The sequence below is a fragment of the Octopus bimaculoides genome, chromosome 15, assembly GCF_046866305.1.
Source record: "Octopus bimaculoides isolate indiv1 chromosome 15, ASM4686630v1, whole genome shotgun sequence".
Classification (NCBI taxonomy): domain Eukaryota; kingdom Metazoa; phylum Mollusca; class Cephalopoda; order Octopoda; family Octopodidae; genus Octopus; species Octopus bimaculoides.
The window spans coordinates 31,831,718-31,853,054 of record NC_142942.1 but is presented as its reverse complement, the minus strand read 5'-3'; the positions used below and the strand labels follow the sequence as shown (position 1 = coordinate 31,853,054).

Here is a 21,337-nt window from a genome sequence, read left to right as displayed (position 1 = left end):
TATTTCAATCATATTTACTAAAGAAATATCATTCATTCATAAGCCTCTGTATGGCTTACGAGTGTATTGTACGCACTAATATCCAAAAGTATTTAGTGTCCCACGAGCACCTCTTTGAAGCCTGGGCTGAGGAGTGAACATTTATTCGTAAACCACACTATACTGATACTCTAGGATTTATTTCCAACAGCTGATTACACAGGGATTAACTCCAACACTATGTTTAATCCCCTCCTATTAAAATGTAAGTCTTTCATCCAATAATATAATTAGTGGAGAGTGTAAGCAAGTACAATAATACAACAAAGGGTGTGTCTGTCTTTTTCTATGTCAGAACAACAATAAGAAACATTGTGTCTTTGCTACTAATTAAGATATGAGGCCAACGAACATTGTGGCTCACCGAACATAGGACCAAAAATGAGACAAATAGTTAATGTTAAAGGATTTCTCAAAGAAACACCCTATATTATTATTTCGTGTTTATAGCAAATATTTTCGTTATTTTTCTGGGTTTGAGAAAAAACATTCTGAGAGGATAATCCATGTGTTTGCCACTGACAGAAAAGCCTAGACTGTCCATAGTTATTGGTTTTTGCCAATTCCACTGTCGTCTCCCTGTGTTCTTGAACTTTTACTATTATTGACTCTGTTCAAAATTGAAATTCGATTCCAAATTAATTCCTTTTTCAAACATTTTATTGATGTTTTGGAAATTTCGTCTAATTCTTCAAACTGGTCAGGAACCCAGACATTCTGCCAAAACGTCTGGAAATTTTTGTTAAATCAAACGTTCTACAGAATAAAGTGAAACGCTGTGTGTGTGCGTGTGTTCGTCAAGCAATATATCCTGGTTATGGCCAGAGCCGTCGCTGAGCCCCTGCAAACCCTACAGTCACAGGGGGCCTTCGCGGTTGAGGGGCCCCATGTTAAGATCAAAGTACGTAGATGAGTCATCTATTTACTTTGGTTAAGATGTTGAACAAGAATTAAACTATCTATGTTAACTGAAATTTTCAAGAAATAAAATGGTAATACATTGTACCTGCAAAAGTTCTTGTAAAAAGATTACATTGTACCACGAACGTATACCTGACTTTGTGGATTGTCTCTGACATCTATTGAACACGAACTTAGCTCTCAGCTTGATTATTCTGAACTGATCGATGATTTCGCGAAGCGAAAAGTGCGCCGTGTTCGTCCAGGAGATGGTGACGAAGGAATGGCTCCTTTAGCGCATCGCACGATCGGCACAAATATAAAAACAAAAGATGGAATGAGGTAAAAATTGGTTAAGTGCCAACAAGAAAAGAGAGAGCCTGAACCGGTAACAATGTATAAAAGTAAGGTTTTATTGGTTGTCAACTGGAATATCTGTGTGAGTGTGAATGCGACATAATAAAACACAATATAAGACAGGCCGTCGTGTAAACAAAGAGTGTGTGTATACAAATATATAAATATATGAATGCAAGAGATACAGAGCATAGAAAACAGTCTATAATAAGGACGTTAGAAGAAAGTCCAGACAGAAGGATGAGAAATGCCAGTTCGTATCCATGGTACACAGTGGTTGAGGTGCTGTACAAGAAGTCGTGGCCGTATAGCAGAGCCGGAGAAAAGATACGTCGCCCGAGAAGTTGAGGCTACGATGCTGCGACTGGTTACTTGGTACAGGAGGTCTCTCAGGTTATACTCGTTGTTATTCGTGGTGAAGCAATTCACACAAACAGTGTTGAGAGAACCTGTGCGAGTGCTGTTGGTGGTGTGTACGTAGAGATGTCGGTGTAGATGCTGTTGGTGGCGTCGAAGATGGAGTTTGCAGCAAGGTGTTGGATCTCCATGAAGCTGTGTCGTGTCGTGTCGTGTCGTCGCTGGAACTGGCTGGTGGTCAGCGGCTAGACCTCAGAAGGTCTAAAGCCGAGACAAACTTCAGCACAGACAAGCTAGCTATTTATGAGAATTAATCGGCTCAAACAGGGGTTCAGAAAACTGTTCCACGTGACCTTATCAGAAGGCTGCGATTAGTTGCTTTGCACCCTGGCGCGAAATAGAACAACAGACAAAAATGCGCCAATACCAACCAATCAGAGTGGTGGACACAACAGGGTCCAAAGATGCAGCCGAAGACTAGCTGTTATCTGCTACATCCGGATTCATGTATATATAACTGAGCGTGGAGAGAAGCTTCGCTGCAGTTCTTTGCTAACAAAATTTCATGGTGATGTGTAAAATACCCGCTTCTGATTGGCTAAAATACCCAAATTTTGCAAATTTTAAAGGCTAATAACTTTTTAAGTATAAATATATAGGGGAAATGGTTCGCATTTTCATAATTAGTATACAAAACTTAATCCATATACTAAATTTGAAAACAATTAGAACAAAATTGGAGACAGTATTTCAAACCACAAAGTTCCCCTTCTGCACTACAAGAGTAATATAAATAGGTTGACCTCTTAGATCTTTTCATCGGCCAAAATTGATATAGTGAAGAATCCTATTATTTTCACTTGACCTAATTAAATTAGCAAAATTATAAATGCACAAGCAAATAACAGTTGCTCTCTTTCGACCATTTGGCGTCTGGTCGAGAAGCAAACATCCTCACTATGTATGCAAAGGTAGAACACATATCGTTTCTACCTATATACATTCCTTTTGCTCGGTCTTTCTCGCAATCAGTAACAGACAAAACTAACTATCTTACAGAATGGAGATCTACAAATAACTCGAAGTTGTATATTTATATATTTTAACAACTAATGAAGTAGTATTATAAACAACTTAACAAATGGCCATATTAATAATTATCAATGGACAGCAAAGATTTTGCTACTGTAGTAAAAGTATGTGGTTTAGACTAAATCGAGGATGCTTATTCGAAATCCGCACTCAGAATTTTTTTAGCACTTCATGATTTTGAGTTATGCGCATGCGTGAGATTATAACTATACTTTCAGTTAGATATAGGCCGTATTACAAAATTTGCGGATCTAGTTGGTTTGGCAGCCAGTATTTCAAAAATTAAAGTTTATCAGAAATTTTTTAATTTGGCACAATAACATACTTTTCCAGGCTGAATTGCTGGAGTTATTTCACTTTTTCCAGAAAAATGTTTCCACCATGAAGACTTATTTGTCTTTTTCAAGCAAGAAAATAATGCTTGTTTTTCTACTGACGTTAATGCACTCGTGCAAAAACTAGGACACGAGCATGTGACTAACGAATGGAGATTGTTTACAGACTCGAGTAGGGTTAACCTCAAAGCTGTGTTGTTACATAATGGTAATGAAAATCCTTTTATTCCTGTAGGTTATGTTGTCGGTATGGAAGAAACCTATGAATCGATGGAACTCATTCTGAAAGGAATTAATTACTCAATTCATAAGTGGGATATTTGTGGTGATTTAAAGGTGATTCCTCTCCTAAGACTGCAGCTGGGATATACCAAAAATATGTACTTCTTATAGATCAATTGAGCACCATCTCTATATGGAGCTAACATTAGGTACCTATGTTCAGACTGAGGTTAGTGATACTGCATGTACCTATTGATATATGCAAGGAGGGTGCAGTACGACACAGCGCCATATTGATTACAATGTTTCCAGATAAACACCAACATTTTAAATTAGGAATGTACAAAATTAGTAAAAAAATTAGGAAACTACACTCATTTACATTTCCTAGTAAATTACGTAAATTGGCAACACTTATGGCATCATCGATGAGTAGCTCTCCATTCACTCTATGCATTAAATTTCACATTTGTCACCCCTATTAACCCGTTTAGAACAGTTAGATTTTGCTATAACGCACATTTCCACTGAACTCAACCAGAGTGGACACTACTAGTTTGATAGTTGAGCTCTGATTGGCTGTATGCAAATGAGTTCATAAATGGGGAGTCTGGAACTCTCGTGGGGAAAAAACTTCGCACCCCGGGCGTCTGCCAGAGTTGTCGATACCTTGAGTCACCCCTGGCTGTCATGACACATTCTCTAGTTCCAACCATGCTGCCTCAGCTGCAAACCCGGGTATCGTCGTCCGTAACGCAGAGGAGAAGAACAAATACAGGACCCTGGCAGACCGGTATAAGTTTGTGTCAGTCGCCGTGGAGACCTCAGGTATTCTCGGATTCCGCACTCCTGATTTCCTCCGCATAATCGGGATAACTGCGGCCCGTGTGAGAAACGAGCCCCACGATGTAGGATTGCTGTTGCAGCGAGTATCGCCGGCCATTCTCCGCGGCCTGTAACTCCCACCCCACCTGCTTAACTCTGCACCCACCTTTTTTCGGTACTACTAAAGCAGCGCGGACCCGAACGCGCAGTCGCGCGTCCGCGCTAGCTAGTCGTGAGTGGTCGATCTTAACCCTAACCCTAAACACGTATTCATTTGCACACGCGGGTTAGGGTTAGGGTTAGGATCGACCACTCAAGACTAGCTAGCGCGGACGCGCGACTGCGCGTTCGGGTCCGCGCTGCTTTAGTAGTACCCCTTTTTTCTTTGGTTCCTTGGTGAGGTAATTCTAGGGGAAGTGGATAATTTGATATTTTGTAATACTTTTAATGTTTTTTTTTTCTTCCCATTAAAAATATGTTGCTAAATATAAAGTGTAGGCCAACCACAAATTTTCTTTTAATTTTAGCAAAATAAATAATTTTTCATTTTATTCCACACAATATTTAACAAAAACAATCTGAAATGTAAAATTTTGCCGTGTTTGGCAAGGATGGGCGGCTTGAATTCTTTACCATCGGTTTTTTTTCATAAACAAATTTAATTTATATCTAATCTATTATACTGATATAACAACGAGGATCAGTTATGAAAATCGCATTAATCTTAAACCTTAAATTGATTTCACACAAATCAATAGGAATTAAAGTGATTTTTGTTGGAGCGGCCTACAATTATTTCAATGCACTGCCTGAATTACGCATGAATTACTGAATTACGCATGAATTCTGGTTGTTATACGGAAAATAAGAGTCGTATGCAAGGAATTTTGTTTCCAGTCGAGAATTGTAATCAAACTGTGAATTTAAAAACATCTAGAAATAATCTATTACTCCTCTAATACATACTTTAATCTTTATTTCTTGAGCAAGAAATCTTAATTTTCGAGCGGGATATAGTGATGTCTAAGACCTGAATGTAAACGCTAACCGGTTCCTATTAAAGACCGCCTTCTGGATACTTTTCTAGGAATAAATGAAATTTTTATTCAAAATATGAACAGGAATATACTTTACAAAAGACAAAGTAATAACAGCAAAAAGAAAAAATCATCAATGCAGCACGAAGTGCTTCTATTGGTCGCACACCACAAGGTCCAACGGAACCTACTGAGGCAAGCCAGTACGCTCACGGGCGATGGCATTGGAAAAGCCAAGCACCCTCACGAGCATCATCTGACACCTCGGTAAGGCGAGCTGCCAACGATGACAAGTACTTCACTGTTAGCGGCCCTGTCCCTCCAAACGTCTCAAACGCCACAGGTTGGAAGAAATAGTTCACTGCTAAGTCCCGATACTAGTTCTTCACTGGAATGTTACTGGAATAAAGGAAAGGCAAATGTGTCCCCAAACAGGGTTTGAAGTTAGACAGCGGAATAAGGAAATTAATTTGAAATTGAGTAACTGTAAATGCTTCAGTTATGTTTCTAATTTTCTTCATCGAAAATATACCCTTTCTCATAGGAAGAGGAAGAGGACAGGAAACAATATAGCTCTGATATCCTCTTCGTATCGTTATCGTTTATATTTTAAAATGTAAGTAAGCATATTAAAATTGAAAAAGACAAAAATGCTTGGGATAATTATCTTGTATGAAGAAATGAAAATAACCAATTAAGACGTTGGTTCCAACAATGACCAGAAGAAAACAATGACCAATTCTATCTAACTTTAAAGACATTAGTAAGTAATTTTGTTTTAATTTTTCCTCTTTCTACTAAATTATTGACTCAGTTTAAAAATTTCTCCTTCAAAATAAAATACAAATAAATTTTTAGAACTGAAAGAAATTTTTCTTCTTCTTATGAATAACCATGCCTTTTTGATTAAATTAACATTGTCTTGAAATTTATTTAAAACACAAAAAATATACAAGACTTTATAGTGAGTAATCGAAAAATTAATAACTGTTGAGAAATTGACTCAGAAATATTAAAATATTTCCGTTAAATAATCAATAATATTGATTCTTCACCGATCAATATCATCGATACAGAAACTAAGTTTATTTTTCGAAATTTCACTATTCCCCACCTCCTTTTGTAAATGTGTCATTTTAATATTTCTGAGGATTTTCTCGAAATTGCATGTTTAAACATCAAATAATAATACACAATATAGAGGCGTTGCTAAATGTCGTCTTTTTCAACAGTGTTCCAATTGTGAACCACCCCTCCCTTTCAAACACGACTGCCTTGTCTTTCTGAAGCTAAAAGCGCCCTCGTGTTTCAACCTGCATATTTTTTAAAGGACGCGTTGCCTAATATAATCCGGATTATAACTCCGCCTGAAAAATAAAGACGGGATAGCTATGGATGAAAAATTACTTTGATCAGAGCTAATCTGGGGCTAAACATAATACAAGCGACAAGTTCGTATGTATGTGTGTGTGTATACTGCTGGGGACGAACATGCTTAAAATAGCAGCTTTCTTCCTCTATAACAAACATTTTAAATAAGAGGCTGGTGGACATGGGTGGCGTGTCGTTAATAGGTTTTCTGCATAAAAAGCTGGCGGGCTATAAACAACTAATGACAGTCATCACAACCTACGAAGAATTCCATATATGGGTCCTCTCTCTCTCTCTCTCTCTCTCTCTCTCTCTCTCTCTCTCTCTCTCTGCTAGAAATAGCAGTTAAATCATTACTAAAACACCATCATAATCACCTGGATTAATGCTGAACAGGGCCTAAACAACAAAAACAGACTACTGTTCCATCTAGGCGATGATATAACTGCTATTTCTAGTCTATCGAATGACCACTTAAAACGATCCCTTGTTGTATACCTCCGCCACGAGTAAGTTCTGATTTTTTTTTTTTTGTTATTTTTTTTCCTATTCGATGAGTTGAGAGAAAAGGGTTGTGTTCATGACCTTTGCAAGCCTTCATAGACTGATGATTAGTTTCAGGCTATGGGAGGTGGATACACCAAGAGTAACAAGAGGTGGAAAGACAAGTAGGTTGGAGTTGCCTGAATGTTGGAGGTGTGAGAACAACCAGCCCCAAGTAATGATAGAAAAGGCAGTGAAACAAGATAGCACGTTTGTGAATCCCATTTAGCCAAGTATTTCTCATTTGACTGTGGTCTAGGATACCATGTGCATAACAGCAGTACCATCTTAGATGTGGGAGCAGTATTTCTTTGCAGGTCTCGTTTGAGCCTTGCAGAACAGCAGCAGCCATTAGGAGCTGAAATATTTTCTATCTCTGAAGAGAAGGGTCAGTTTTTGGAATGCAGTCCTAATTACCATAAAGATTTGCTTTCATCTGGAGAGATCATTGCTGATAGTGTGGCCCAGCAATGGAGCAAGTGAGAAGGCTGCAGATAAGTGCCACTCATATTTAAGGAGGAGTAAATGGGTGTTTTCTTGATGTGAGTTGGGTTTGAGATTTTTTGTTGTTGAAAGAAATAAGGTCCTTGTTTATGGAATCAACACCAGTTAGATGCGTAATGTCTAGAGTGTATTTGGATGGTGCATGTTTGGGAAAAGTTAGGAAGCAATGAAAAGATGATCGTTTTTAATTTTGGCAAACGGCTAGTCTTTCTGAAGATGGGTGGTTGATTTCATTGACCCTAGTATTTCATGTTATCAATCCCCAAAAGGATGAAATGCTAAGTTATCTTGACAGGATTTGAACTCAGAATGTAAAGAGAATTTTCTAAGACACATTGTCTGATGCTGTAATGATTGTCAATCTATTGCATTTGTGTAAAATACATCAACCAGAGTGATAGGCTGACCAACAAACTTTGTTGAAAATGATCAATTAAAGCTATAGAGTAAGGAACTGGTCTGCTGAAGAACAAATATTGTTATACTAGAGAAAGATGCCAGAACATGCATGACAATAGACATGAAAGGGAAATGAATAGAAAGAAAGATATCAGGATCTAAAGTAGGAGTTAAAATGGCTTAGGAACTGCAGAGAAGTAATAATAATTCTTGTCATAATAGGATCACTAGGTAGAGTTGGGAAAATCACCACATAGCTTTCTACTATTAACAGAACTATTAACTCTGTGACATAATATAAAGCTAGAATCCAAAGATGTGTGTTAAATATCTGAGGGTATGGGTGACAGCTTGGTGGCAAAATTATTAACATTACTGCTGTGTGAATATAGAATATTAATAATAAGGAGACGAATAGTAAAAAAGATGGGCTGCAGCAAATATTCTGCTCAATGCTACAGATTTACTTGTCAGTTGAGCATGTCTCTTTGTAGTTGACGATATATGCATCTCTGATCACAAGCAGAAGTAGTGAAGGCGCATCATAACCATGTGTTAAGAGGAATTCTCTGGGGTTTGAATAACTCACCTCTGAAAACATGGGTTCAACATCCTTAAACAACACTTATTCAAGGACCTTTTGCACGGGATGGGCTACTTAATGTGAAGGTCATGCACTGCTTATCTTGATATGAGATCACCCTGTCACGCACATATGGTTGTGATGCATGTGCCTAGTGTACCTTTATCAGACAGTGGGTCATGATGGATATAATGGGCTTCACTTTGATGGCATGCACTGCTCTCTCACTCAATAATAATAATGATAATAAAATGTAGCATGCTGGTACAGAAAGAATACAAGAAAAGACATGACAACCTAGGGAAAGTAATCCCCTGGGAGTTATGTAGAAAGCTAGGATTTGACCATCCTGATAAATGGTATGAACATTTACCTAGTAAAGTACTAGAAAGTAAGTAATATAAGATGTTGTGGATTTTTAACACTGAGACTGATAGAGTAATAGAAGCTAGAAGCCCTGATTTAGTAATAGTAGATAAAGAGAAGAGAAAGTGCCAAATAACTGACATGAGAAAGTCAACATGAGAGGTATAGAGAAAATAGCAAAGCACCTGGACCTAGCCATTGAGTTACAGAGGTGGGTAAAATGTATCCCTGTAGTTATAGGTGCATTAGGAACTATTCCTAAAGATTTGAACAAATGGATAGAGGAAATAGGCATAAAACCCAGTTTAGTACAGCTCCAGAAAACAGTGTTATTAGGGACAGCTAGGATACTTCGGAAGATTCTTGGTATCTAAGGTTACTTGTTGCCTGATGTTAGGAATTTTTCTTTTCCAACAGTCTAATCTGTTGAGCATTTATGAAATAATAATAATCCTTTCTACTAAAGACACAAGGCCTGAAATTTTGGGGGAAGGGACTAACTGATTACATTGACCCCAGTGTTTCACTAGTACTTAATTTATCAGCCCTTAAAGGATGAAAGGCAAAGTAGACCTTGGCAGAATTTGAATTCAGAACGCAACATGCATTCTTCCAGCTTGCTGCCTTAATAATAATAATAATCATCATCATTTAACATCCATTTTCCATGCTGGCATGGGTTGGACGGTTTAACTGGGGACTGGCAAGCCAGGAGGCCGCACTAGGCTCCAATCTGATCTGGCAATGTTTCTACAGCTGTATGCCATTCCTAACCCCAACCACTCTGAGAGTGTAGTGGGTGCTTTTTACTTGTCACTGGCACAGGAGCTAGTCAAGCGGCACTGGCATCGGCCACATTCAGATGGTGATTTTTACGTGCCACTGGAACCGGAGCCAGTCGGGGTGGTGTGGCTAGCATCAACCACATTCGGATGGTACTTTTTACATGTCACCAGCATGGAGAGTTAGTCAGGCGACTCTGGCAGCAATCCACACATGAGATAATAATAATAATAATTTCTTTTATTGGACACATAGTCATAGATGAATGGGACATTACAAGGCCAGACAACAATTTGTGTGGGGATTTACATAAAGGATGAGGGAAAAAAATGGAAAAGACAGTGAAATGTGATAAAAGTGTGCATAGTGTACAAAGTATGTCATAACATGAATGATGCAGTTCTCCTGATACAGGAGAAACTCCAACTAGATCCAAACAAGGAACTCCACAGATCCAGGATTATCCTGACCCTCAAAGGTATGAGCCCGCTCTCCTACTTTCCAATCTACAGGCTCATACTTAGAGTAGGGCCGTTCACTCTAACCATTTTTGCCATAGTCACCCATCTTTTCACAAATTCCCTGGAAGGTTGTTACACTTCCCCCATCACCCTCACTTTCTTTTCCAAGTGGAACATAAAAAGGGCAACGAGAGCTTGACCAAAGAGGAAGGTGTCTTTCCTCAAACTTTTCAGCCTCATCCACCACACAGCCTCTTTCACCATAGTCACCAGACAGAGAAACACTGCCTGCCCTGCCTTGTTAAAGGTGGGCTATGAGTGGATCCTCATGAGGGATTCAGCTGATAGTTAGATTCATCCCACATGTGATAACAATAGTAATAATAATAATAATAATAATCCTTTCTACTATAAGCACAAGGCCTGAAATTTGGGAGAGGGGAACTAGTCGATTACATCGACCCCAGTGCTCAACTGGTACTTATTTTAGGGACCCCAAAAGGATGAAAGGCAAAGTCAACCTCAGCAGAATTTGAACTCAGAACATAAAGACGGACCAAAAGCCACTAAGCATTTTACTTGCCATGCTAACAATTCTGCCAGCTCACAGTCTTTATAATAGTAATAATGACGGTTTCAAATTTTGGCACAAGGCCAGAAATTTTGGGGGAGGGGCTAAGTTGATTACATCGATCTTAGTGATCAACTTGTACTTATTTTATTTCTTTCTTTATTACCTACAGGGGGGCTAAACATAGAGGGGACAAACAAGGACAGACAAAGGGATTAAGTCGATTACATCGACCCCAGTGCGTAACTGGTACTTATTTAATCAACCCCCAAAGGATGAAAGACAAAGTCAACCTCGGCTGAATTTGAACTCAGAATGTAAAGACAGACGAAATACCGCTAAGCATTTCGCCCGGCGTGCTAACATTTCTGCCAACTTGCCATCTTATTTTACTTGTACTTATTTTATTGACCATGAAAGGACAAAACGCAAAGTGAACCTTGGCAGAATTTGAACTCAGAACTTACAGATGGACAAAATGCTGCTAAGCTTGCTGTCTTAACGACAGTCACAATAGTAATAATAATAATAATAATGATTTCAAATTTTGGTGCAAGGCCAGCAAGTTTATGGTGGGGTAAGTCAATTACATAGACCCCAGTACTGAACTGGTACTTATTTTATTGACCTCAAAAGGATGAAAAGCAAAGTCAACCTTGGTGGAATTTGAACTCAGAACTTTCAAATGAATGCAACACTGCTAAGCATTTTGTCTGCTGTGCTAATGATTCAGCCAGCTTGCCATCTTAACAGCAACAATAATAATCCTTTCTACTAAAGGTACAAGGCCTGAAATTTGGCGGGGCAGGGACTAATCGATTACATCAACCCCAGTACTCCACTGGTACTTAATTTATCAACTCTGAACGGATGAAAAGCAAAGTTGACCTTGACAGATTTTGAACTCAGAATGTTAAGACAGACTAAATACTGCCAGCTCATCGCCTTAACAACAACAATAATAGTAATAATAATAATGACGATGATGATGATGGAAAGTAGACATGGCTTAATGCTGCTTATTCTTTGATGAATGTCTTTAGAATTGAAGAAATATCATAGAGTTACTGTTATAAGTACAATGTACAGATGAAATTGTAAAAGAGGAAGAAAGTATGGAGGTTTTACTTGTTACACTGCGTTACATCAACCATGAAATGAAATTCTGAAAAACCTAGTTTTTATACCTCTTCTTCATCATCTAACTGTTGTTTTTATTTCTTTCTTCATGTTCTTCATCATCATCAAGTTACTATGCTCAATAACATGCTTTTTTTGTGTGCTATCATTTTCTTGCATTAACTTGCACTTTAAATGTAATGTGTGTATGTGGATGTAATGTTTACAGGAAGTTGTAATATCTATGACTTTGAATTTAATCCTTTAACATTCAAAGCAACCGAACTGGCATTCCGTCAGTTATGACAATGAGGGTTCCAGTTGATCTGATCAACGGAACAGCCTGCTTGTGAAATTAACATACATGTGGTTGAGCACTCCACGGACATGTGTACCCTTAATGTAGTTCTCAGATAGATTCAACGTGACACAGAGTGTGACAAGGCTGGCCCTTTGAAATACAGGTACTACTCATTTTTGCCAGCTGAGTTGATTGCAGCAACATGAAATAAAGTGTCTTGCCCAAGGACACAATGTGTCACAGGGAATCAAACTCATGACCTTGCAATCATGAGCCAAATACCCTAACCAATAAGCCATGTCTTCAAAACAACCATATCCCACCTAAATTTTCTACTTGTTTTATGTTCAAACTGGCCAGATCCAGCCTCTCACACCTACCTTACAATGTCATTCTAAAAGTAAGCTATCACATCATTAAAATCTTGAAGCTACAAGATAATGCATGATTAATTTAAAACCATGTGTATAAATAAGCAATTTAACACAGTAATCTGTTTGCTAAAGGGTTAAATGACAGCTTTGAAACAGCTCTCTGATGGTTCACAAATCTGTTTAAAACATGTCTCTCTTTTGTCTTTCTCTCACACACATACATATACATACATACTCTTGTATGCATACACACATTCAGTCTCTGTCACACAAACACACTCATGTACACATACGCACACACACACACACACACACACACATGCAAACACACTCTGTTTCACACATACACACACATACAAGACAGACATACACAAGTACATCACTCACACACATGCACACAACACAAATATAACACATGCAACACACACCACACACACACACACACACTCACAACACACATATGCACACAAGCTCTCTCACACACAGTTAATTGAGTTCACAGGGACAAAAACAATTATATCACCAGATTAAATGGTACAAAGCACTTTTAGGAACCACTCAACAGCTTGCAGCCCTCCTATTAGTTACCGAACTAAAGAGGTTTGGATCCTGTCAAAATTCCAACAGTTTTTTTAAGAGATAGAGTAATTTGTCTGCCATCAACTAAAAACTTCAACTATTTCATCAGAAATATTACAGTAATTTCATATCCTGGTCTATTTGTTTCACAGCTCTATGGTGGAATTTGATCTTGTGCACTTGTTCTATAACTTTCTTTTTTTTTTTTTTTTTTTTTTTTTTTTGAAGACTTATCCACTGTTCACTTCTTGTGCATATTCTATGTACTACTGAGCTGTAGTGCACCTGAGCATCGTATACAATAAGTTCATCATTATTACCTCTGCCTTAGCGAAGGTGGCAGTATTGTTATCAGTCATGTTTGTTTGTATGATATCTCAAGAACCACTGGATGGATTTGGATGAAACTTTCAGGGACGTTTAGCCTTGTGACTAGCACAAACTGATTAGATTTTAGGACCAATCTGGTACCAGACAAGGATTCTAGATTATTTTTCCTGTTTTTTTTACTTAATTTTTGAGAGCGGCCAGGTTCACTTTTAGTATTCCCATTTGTGAGAGCAGTCGAGTTTATTTCAGATATTCGCATTTTAAAAATCATCTCCTGTTAATCATTGAGAGGATGTCAGTGTTGCCTTGGCGGAGATTTGCACTCTCCGAGTGCTCTTGTTATTATTATTTTATCTTTTTACTGGAATTTGTAGTTGAATGAACTGACGCCAGTATTTTTTTTTTTGAAGCCTGGTACTTATTCTATTGGTTTCTTTTGCTGAATTGCTAAGTTATGGGGACATGAACACACTAACACCAGTTGTCAAGCAGTGGTGGTGGTGGAGACATAAAGACACACACACACACACATATCTATATATATATATATATATATATATATACACATATATATACACGATGGGCTTCTTTCAGTTTCCATCAACCAAATCCACTCACAAGGCTTTGGTCGGCCTGAGTTTATAGTAGAAGACACTTACTTGCCCAAGGTGCCACACAGTGGGACTGAACCTGGAACCATGTGGTTGGTAAGCAAGCTTCTTACACCACAGCCATTAATTTTTAACTTCAGGTTGACTGTGGCTTTGTCACTGAAATGTGGTAAATGGGAACTGTACAGAAACCTTACAGAACACTTCTACCTCTGTGTGTGTAAGTTGTTGGCCAGAGATCTATTCATGGCTGTACAGTTAAGAGATTCACTTTGCAATCATCACGTAGTTTCAGGTTCAGTACTACTATGCAGCACTTTGGGTAAATGTCTTCTAGCCCCAGGTCAACCAATGCCTTACAAGTGAAAGTTAGTTAATAGAAACTAAGTGGAAGCCTATTGTATGTGTGTTTATCCCCACAATTTACTGGTTCAGCAAGTGAGACTAATAGAATATCCAATCCTGTCTGTCTATACCAGGACTGGCCAACTCAAATTACATTGCGGGCCACTTTAAAAATAAAGATTTTTGAGGGCCACTTGTATACTGACAAAATTGAAAGCATTTTGCTTTCTCATGCTATTATTACACTAATGCCTGAATGATCGTTGATTCAACATGAAATATTATCATTGCAAAATCAGTAGAAATCTTTCTTTTTTACTTTTCATTCCAATCTTTAATTTTTCATAAAACTTTTAAAATGTTTGTTTAAATAAACCCATTTCAAGAAAGTATCAAGCAGGCCGCAAGATGAAAGTCTGCGGGCCACATGTGGCCCGCGAGCCTCAGGTTGGCCAGCCCAGGTCTATACACACCCATACATTTATTGTGTCAACGTTAGTATCTTGCTTTTATATATATACATACCCACATATTTAATATATGAGGAGCAATACTGATCTCTCTCTCTCTCTATGTATGTATATCATCATCATCATCATCATCATCATCGTTTAACGTCCGCTTTCCATGCTAGCATGGCTTGGATGATTTGACTGAGGACTGGTGAAACCGGATGGCAACACCAGGCTCCAATCTAATTTGGCAGAGTTTCTACAGCTGGATGCCCTTCCTAATGCCAACCACTCAGAGAGTGTAGTGGGTGCTTTTACGTGTCACCCGCACGAGGGCCAGTCAGGCGGTACTGGCAACGGCCACGCTCAAAATGGTGTCTTTTATGTGCCACCCGCACAAGAGCCAGTCCAGGGGCACTGGCAACGATCTCGCTCGAAAATCGATCTCGCTCGAAAATACGATCTCGAGATATATATATATATATATATAGTGAGAGAGAAAGACCTACATTTAATAATCCTGATTTAATTATAAATTAAATCTGTAGATTTTTTGCCTTCAGTTAAATTAGCTGAATAGACAGGGCAGTGGATAGCAAGTGAAAAGATTTTTTGAGGTTCAAATCTTATCATTGACACAGTGTTCTTGGTCAAGACACTTAACCCTTCTGTTACCATATACCTGTTGAAATATACTGCCTTTATTTCACTTAATTTTGTAACTAATGGTTTTGTAATATAACTTGGTCACTATTTAGCTGGTGTTTGGTACATAAATTGACATGCAATTTTGATGGAAGATTTTGATTTTCATAGAACCAGAAGAATCTCGGACAGGTTGGTGTCCAGAAGGTTAACTTTTAAGTATACCTTATTGAAAATTGGTAGAGAAACCGGACACAGTGTTGCAACATCTCACTGCACCAACCAGTTACTATTCTAAACTTAACAAGTGGTTTCTTTAGTTTGCTCCTTCCAATATGTATTTAGCTTGGAGTGAGAAAAAAAAACTAAACTCCACCAAGATGATTTTTACATATAGGCATGGGCATGACTGTGTGGTAAGAAGCATGTTTCCCAACTACATATCTCCAGGTTCAGTCCCACTGTGTGGCATCTTGGGCAAGTGTCTTCTACTATTGCATCAGGCTCACCAAAGCCTTGTGAGTGGGTTTTGTAGACGAAAACCAAAAAAAGCCTGTTAAATATATATATATGTGTGCGTTTGTGATTTGTGTATGTGTTTGTTCACAACCACCACTTGACAACCGATGTTGGTGTGTTTACATCCCCCATAACTTAGCAATTCAACAACAGAAACCAATAGAATAAGAACCAGGCTTTACAAAGAAAAAATATGCAAGTACTGAGGTCGATAAGTTTGACTAAAATGCTTCAAGGCTACCATGGCTGCAGTCTAATGACTGAAACAAGTAAAAAATATATGATGAAAAATAATAATAAAATTTCCAATGGTCCTCAAACAACACAGTTGACTTAAGGAACTCAACATCCACTTAGTAATATAGAATCCACCTAAATAGTTACTACATGGTAATAAATGACTTAACAAACTGCACCTTAGAAAATACTATCTCTGAAACTTAACAAACTTATGAATATCTAAATGGTTATCACATAACATGTACAAGTTTAATAAACTCTTTTGTCTTTTACTTGTTTCAGCCATTCTGGGGCACTGCCTTGACAAACTTTTAGTTAGATGAATCGACCCCAGGACTTATTTTATTTTTTTTGCTAACCCTGGTACTTATTCTTATTCCTTTGCCAAACCACTAAGTTACAGGAACATAAACACACCAACACTGATTGTCAAGCTGTGGTGGGAGACAGATGCACGCACACGCGCGCGCACACACACACACACACACACACACGATGGGCTTCTTTCAGTTTCTGTCTGCCAAATCCACTGTAAGTAGAAGAAACTTGCCCAAGGTTACACTCAGTGGGACTGAACCTGAGACCATGTGGTTGGGAAACGAGTTTCTTACCACACAGCCATGCCTGTGCTTATGAATAGTTTATACTCTTAACCAAAACTAAATCTTCCCTCTCTATAGTTTCATAAATTTGCTTTCTCCACTTTCACTTTCCCAATTTTCATAAAACTTCCAAATTTTACCGTTTCACTCTCAGGGAGATTTGACTTCAGATCAGTCTTATAAGCTAGATCTAGTTGAGCAATATTTTTGGACAAAATTTAATGTAAATGGTTGTTGTTGTTGTTGTTATTAGCATTCTAAGTTCAAATTCCAATAATGTCAACTTTGTCTTTTATCCTTTCGGAGTTGATAAAATGAGTACCAGTTGAGCATTGGGGTTGAAGTAATCAACTTATCCTCTCCCCGAAAATTGCTGGCTTTGTGCCAAAATTCAAATTCATCATTATTATTAAGGCGACAAGATGACAGAATCGTTAGCATGCCAGGCAAAATACTTAGCGGTATTTTGTTTGTCACTACATTCTGAGTTCAAATTCCGCCGAGGTCAACTTTGCCTTTCATCCTTTTGGAGCTCAATAAATTAAGTACCAGTGAAACACTGGGGTCGATGTAATTGGCCAGTCCCCTCCCCAAAAATTTCAGGCCTTGTGCCTTTAGTAGAAAGGGTTATTAAGGTGACATGCTGGCAGAATTGTTAGCTTGCTGGATAAAATCTAGAAGCACCTTAGTGATGGAATTTGGCAATCGTATACAAAAGTTAAGAACTCATCTATCTTCTATTATTATTATTATTATTATTATTATTATTATTATTATTATTATTATTATTATGGCACACTGACTGAATCATTAGCAGCATTTCTTCTGGGTTTTTACATTCTGAGTTCAAATCCTGCCAAGGTCAACTTTCCCTTTCATCCTTTTGGAGTTGATAAAATACCCATCAAGAAATCCATTGTGAGAATCATCTCACACCTTCTTTCCGCCGCCTGAGAAGCAAAGGCAGTTTTTCTCTGTATGGTGGCTATGGTGAAAGAGGTGGTGTGGTAGTCAAGGTTGAAAGGACTGCAAACTAGCACCTTCTTCTCAGCCAAACTCTCATCAACTTTTCCAAATTTCACCTGAAAGCGAGGGTGGGGAGGAAAGCATCCCTACCCTGTAAATTCTTTGAAAACTGAGTCAGATTAGTAAAACTAGTTTGAGTAAACAGACTGCTCTGCACAAATGCCTGCATGTAGGAAGATAATGTCTGAGAGAGGGCACCTGCCTTCATGTTTAGGGTGATCCAAGTTTTGTGGGGTTTTCCTCAAGTAGCCCTTGATAGTGTCCACCCCTCCCCCATTGAGGAATTTTGTTTTTGTTATTTCTTTTTTTTGCATGTAAACCTCACCCACTATGTCTCTACTTTGTCCCTTCATACTGCCCTTGTTTGCTTTGCTCCCTTGTTGCTAATAAAGAAATTATTATTTATTATCTGCTATTTTAATATTGGTTTCATATTCTGGTGCAAGACCAGCATTTTTGGGGAGAGGTTAAGTTGATTACCAGTTGAGTTCAGAGCTCAACTGGTACTTATTTTATCAACCCCACAAGCGGATGAAAGGTGAAGTCAACTTCAGTGGAATTTGAACTCAGAATATGCAGACAGATGAAATATTGCTAAGGTTCTGCCTGCTCTTGCAACTCTTCCACTATTTTTATATTAATTCATTCCTTTCTGCTATTACTTATTTTACTCACATATGGCAAACAAAGACAATAAAATGTATATCAATAACAAAAAGACAACCAATTCTGAGTGAAATGTCAGCTTAGATTCTGTCTTCTCCTTTCTATTTGAATATCTTTAAATGTAGTGAAGAAGCCTCACCTAAGCAGTAACACTGAAGTGGTAGTTGCCATGAAATACATCATTGAGTGACCACCAGAAATAAATACTTCTATTCAGGAAGTGATAGTCAATGACAATAAAAGGATTGGCAGAGGAGAATTTTCAATTACAGTTAATTGTAACTAAAAACAATTCAGAAAAATCTAGAAGCAGATTATTTTCTATGCTATGATATTCTCTAGAAAGATGTCACCACCACTTCCCTATGTCCGCCTTCAGGTTTTTATGAATCATTAAAAAAAATATTGTAACATTGGAGATGTAACTTGTTTGTCTTGCAAATAACTGAGGTTGTGTGTCAAAATTGAAGTAATTCTATTTTAACCATTTAAAAAACACAGAAATCTTGTTTAATTCAATTTTCATCTATTTTGTGACATGTCAAACTTTCCATTATACTACCATGACCTGGTGGTGACTGGCACAGGTTTGCTGTGGAACCATGCCAATGACCAGGTCACTGATGACTGAAAATGGCTCTTCCTTGATGCAGAAAGTTTGGGAAGCCAAAGTGTGATCTGTATAACTATACTGTAGTATGAAATAGAAACTTAGTCCCTATATGATGGCATATAGCAGGGGGACAGCGATTTTCTTTGTTCTCCTTGGATGTGAAAGGAGTAACTCATTCCATTAACAAACTCCAGTATTCTTTAAAAAAAACAAAAAAAAAACAGCCTTCATTGGATTAAACACAAAGTGTATTTATAGTAGAACATATACGTATGTGTTACTGCATATAAATACCAATTTTCTATGTATATTATATATATACACTCACACTTTATACGTACATGTATTATATACTCTCACACTATTTGCTGTGTATACATACTGTCAACAGTTTTATATGTATATTATGTATATATACACTTACATTGTTCTTGTTTGTGTGTGTGTGGTGATTGCTGCTTATTGACTGAAGAGGACATCTCTGTTTAAATTTCTGTCTCTAAATTCTGTATGATCATGCTTGCACAAACGGCAGCTTCTGCTTTGTATACTTCCCTGCAAGTATGGTGACTCTGTGATGGGTTTTTGACCAGCTCTGCAGGTACATTTTCATATATTTTTATATGCCTCTTTAGACTTCTCGTAGACCTACAAACCGAGTCACAAAATGGATGTACTTTGTTTTGGTCTTGGAGGGAGTATGTTCTTATATGAGTCTTGATTTTTGTCCCCTGCCATGTGACTGTTCATAGCTAACTAATCCAGCAGTTGATAAGAATTGGTGGTTACAGAGAACAACCATGAATCCTCTTTCAAAATCACTTGGCAGATGTTCATGCTTTCAAATAGTCTTTTATTTTTACATCTTGACTTTTGTTCTATTCGAATGTTTCACAACTTTTGCTGATTGTACCAAGCCACTTTTTGTCCAATGCAAGTGTTTACCTTTATCACATCTTTATATCTCTTCCGGGGTTTATATTGCAGGTGTTTATTTAATGTTAGTTCATCATAAAGTAATTGCTTAAGAATCCTTGTCTCATCCATCCTAATTAGATGATCTGACTAGCACATTTCATTCAAAATAATGACTTTTTTTCAATGCTGGGCATATTGGTGTTTTCCAGAACAATCATGTCTAGGGTTTTTATCTGCCATTTTATCATTAGTTTGTGCCTTAAACAGTTTTGATGGAATCTTTCAAGTGATACCATGTAATGGCTCATGTTTCTGAAGCATACAGAAGACAGCTTAAAGCAACTCTCATAGATAGAAAGCTTTGTGGCAAAAGTAATTCCTTTATCCTTCCACATTCATATTTCAAGATAGCTGAAAGCAGTGATTGCTTTTGCATTCCTTTGATGAATTTCATCATCTAAAGGTCCATCAGATCATATTAAGGATCTAAGATATACAAAACTCTCGATGACTTCCAACCATCTTCCATTTATCCTGAACTTAGGCCACACATAAGCTTCTCCAGGTGGTGTGACATTATTTTAATCTTTGCTAGAATAAAAGTGAGTTCAAACTCAGTCCATTAACAATTACCTATCTGGTTCTGAATGAACCACCAAGTTGACATCATCAGCATATGGCAATTGACCCAAAAGCTCCTCCAAAACCTTTAGATTTGAATCTTAACCAATTCAGAAAAAATACTTTACTAGAGGTTCAGAGCCTTAAACACCAACAGTGTATTCTTGAAAGGCATAAGCAATAGCAACAGCCAAATAGATGGAGAAAAGTATAGGAGTATGTTTCTTTGCTTCACACCATTATCAATTGAGGTATACCTTTCCTAGCACTTGAGTTACTATTGCTGTTCTTCATTCAGGGTTAGTGGATTTCTATAAATCCAACAGGTTTTACACATTCCATGAACCAAATAGCATCTTAGGCTTTTTCATATAAAATAATTATTCATCCTCTTTAATGAGCTGCCATCAACTGCAGGCTGCTGACCAGCATTAAGTGAATAGAGGGTTTTTTAGATCACCTTTCTAGATCTCTTCCTTAACAGAGTAAGCAGCATTCTCCTAAAAAGAGGACTGCTTAGATACATGAAGCTTCCCTAAAAAGAGTGCATGCTCTGAAAAAACTCAATGATGTTAAGATATATCTCACTGAATATAAATTTCATTATTCCTACATGATCAACTAGAAAAGT

At 37.7% G+C, this 21,337-nt stretch overlaps 1 protein-coding gene across 6 annotated transcripts in view; it reads left to right on the top strand.

Annotated features, from left to right (window-relative positions):
* The first annotated feature begins 4,905 nt into the window (after positions 1-4,905).
* The window catches only part of LOC106869377 (histone-lysine N-methyltransferase SMYD3), a 95,250-nt gene continuing 78,818 nt past the window's right edge, over positions 4,906-21,337 (top strand). For 3 of the 6 annotated variants that reach the window (XM_089363656.1, XM_052973230.2, XM_089363655.1), the window contains exon 1: positions 4,906-5,927. The gene's annotated coding sequence lies outside the window, so the exon portion shown is untranslated. The remainder of the gene's footprint in view (positions 5,928-21,337) is intronic. The other 3 variants (XM_089363660.1, XM_014915101.3, XM_089363658.1) reach the window with 2 other exon arrangements.